The sequence below is a fragment of the Pinus tabuliformis genome, chromosome 1_2 (genome assembly GCF_031772625.1).
Source record: "Pinus tabuliformis cultivar Carrire ecotype Pingquan chromosome 1_2, CPIR1, whole genome shotgun sequence".
Taxonomy (NCBI): Eukaryota; Viridiplantae; Streptophyta; class Pinopsida; order Pinales; family Pinaceae; genus Pinus; species Pinus tabuliformis.
The window spans coordinates 570,305,893-570,309,130 of record NC_142298.1 but is presented as its reverse complement, the minus strand read 5'-3'; positions in this window follow the sequence as shown (position 1 = coordinate 570,309,130).

Below are 3,238 nucleotides of genomic sequence, written 5' to 3'. Positions count from 1 at the left end.
GCATATCCATGGTATGTTTTATGTTTTTTCAAATATTATATATTTTGGGTTTTTTTTTCAAACAAGCTACTTGTAATTAATATATATATAACTTCAATATTACATGTTATCTCTCCTACGTCAAAGAGAGCGGGGGGGTTTTATACAACATATATTCTATCTAAGAATAAAACAAATAGGTGGAAACACATCCATGAAAATTAGTTTTCATCATGTTACATCGATTTCTTCAAAGAATGGTAAAAACAAGCATCAATTGACTCAATTCAATTGTGTGACAAATGGTGGTTGAGTGAACTCCTTTTATTGGTCATTAAATTGTCTTTATCGTTTTGCTATGTTATAAATCATGTGTTAACTCATATGATTGGTCAAAAATGATAGTTGGATATTTTATTGTCACACTGGCACAACTGATGTGGAGTTGTAGCAATAGGAAAAACAAGGAGTTGTAGCAATTGCACCACGTGCAAAGGCAACATGAATTGCAACAACGACAATCGTAGAACCAGGGCCACAATAATGAAAATTGTAGAACTAGAGTCATGGAAACAATGAGGAGCTACAAAAACAATGAGTAACAACAATAGTGAGAAGCTACAACAACGATGAGAAGCAACAACAACTGTGGAGAGTTGCTGCACTAGTGGAGTGTTGTAGCAACTGCAGTCACATTTCAAAGTTGTAGCCAATAAATCCTACCTGAGTCGTGGGGATCACAACATCCACAAGGAGTTGTAATACCTATAGGGAATTACTACATCTGCAAGAGTTGTAGCTATTGTTGAGACCTTGTGCTAAGTAGTACTAGTGCAATCCTTGAATCTTGTATGCCACTACCAATACAAAAAGGCAACAATTTCCTGCAAAATACATATGAATAAGCATTAAAATGGCACATGGTCACTGTAATAAAAAAATGTATCAGTATAGATGAAAAGGATGAAAAATGGTAAAAATGTGGGCAAATGTATTAGATGGGTGCAAGAGATATGCCAATTCAGGAATCTATCAAGAAGCATCCCTCAAAAATGGATATGTGGTGCTAATCTATATAAGTTCACATTCAGGTCTCTCCTCCCCACTCGATCTATGACTTCTGAAAGTTGAAAGACCATGTATGAGGGTTTTGGGTATTGTGTTTCCCAGATTTCCCTCACTCCATCAGCTCCCCTTTGTGGCTTCAGGGGGCTCTAATGATTTTATTGTTGTTTATGGTTTTAAATTTCTTATTGAAGCTCTTGTGGGTTTGGGTGAAAGGATTATTAGTTTCAATTTGAGTTGTATTTAGTTTATGTTCTTATTTAACTATTTCTCAATACTTTCTATCTTGGATCAACTCTCTTAAACTAGTTTGAAATAGAAAAGGAAGATGTCAAAGAGGTTTGAAAGGCCTTCCGCAAGCAGGAGGAAACAATACAATCCAATGGAAGTGCCTTAAAGGAAATTTCTAAGTTATCTATGTTGGAACAAGCTAGTGCATCTCATAATGCAAATGTGATGAGTCTATTGCACACACAAAACCAATGGATTGAATATTGGGAAGCAGAATGCAACCACTTATGTACCATGTTCCTTTCCAACATATATATTCCCTATCATTAGCACCCAACAATGTTGAATACATACACTCCCAACATGCCAGTCAAGCAAAAGAGGATATTGTGCAACAAAGCGAGGAGCTTATGGAGATTAAGGAACCAAAGCCTCCTCTCTATGAGAAGTAAGGAACTCGGGGCAATACATATCCATCATATGTTTTATGTTTTTTCAAATATTATATATTTTGGGTTGTTTCGTCAAACAAACTACCTATAAGAAAACATGGAAATATAGCGATGGTGGGATATTAGAATAGATAGGATGTTTTGGCACAAGTATATCAATTTTGTCAAGTTGCAGAAATGTATTTTAAGAAACTATGTATGTATCATTGTTTGTTATTACACAACCTTTTGATATAATGCAAATAGTATTCCAGTTAAAAGAATAAGAAGAAGAAAATCAAGTAATTGTAAAGGATATGCTTAGATTTAATCTCAATACCTCTATGGACTTAGCATAAGCGCATATACTAATTGCAGTAATCCTTAGGGCTACACTCACGCACACTTTCCAAGGAGAATTTGACAAAGAAACCTAAGGGATTCTTCACCACATTTGTGGGCAACATCCCTAGTAAACTCATTGGCATATACTATGGTGTTACTTATAGGAATTCACATTGTGCACTTGTTGGCACAAAACTAGACAATTGCCTAGCAACATTGAGAACCACCAAATGATTTAACGCCTTGGACTTATTGCACTAACCCATAGGGTTATGTAGGAAAACTTCACAAGAATACTCGAGGATGCTTCCCCACAATTGTAAATATCATTGCTAATAAGTTTGTGAGTTTATACTAGTATGCCTTACTTAGGAGCATTCAAGATAGGTACTTCTTAATATAGAACTAGATAAATGCCTAAAAATATTGCTAACAACTAAGTTAGCTTTAAACTTATCATGCTAACTCGTATGTTTATAAAGAATGAATAGTATGTAAATGGTTCTCCTTAGTTATGAATAATGGATATTGTTGGTGCTTACTTTTTTACACAGGTGGAAAAGTTGTCAAACCAGTAGTGAGGACAACCATCTCTAGTTGCTAACTGCGAATGCAAGTTGACTCATCATCGTTATTCAAGAAAAACCACACCACCTGGAATGACTTGTCGGTGGTCTGTAAGGGAGCAGGCTTTCACTCCTGCCAGGTGCCTTTGGATTTTGGGTCGTTAACCTATTTCCTTACATCTGAAGAAAATAAGCTCTTAACCAAACAAAAACAATTTTAAGACATACTCTAGACCAATTATTAGTGCTTACTTAATCTCTAAATACTAAATCAATAATTATAATTTCTCAAATTACTATATCTGGAAAATGTGATTTTGTTCGCATTAGCATTGAAACTTCATGTTGGCATTACTTGTCATTTATTTCATGTCTGGTTATTGTTGGATCATCTAGTCAATGCGAATCACAAGAACGAGCCCGGCCCATGAAGTTAGGTGGAACGTGATAAGTTTGGCTTAAATGGATGCAGCGTTAGCAGGTAAATTCCACTTCTCGATACCACAAATATTAAACAAACGAGTAGATAGTTGACTGGAATTTAATGGTAAACCTCATCATGATTGCTGTTGAAAAAGAAATGCCACGTCATGATGATGTGCGTTGGAAAATGACACGTCA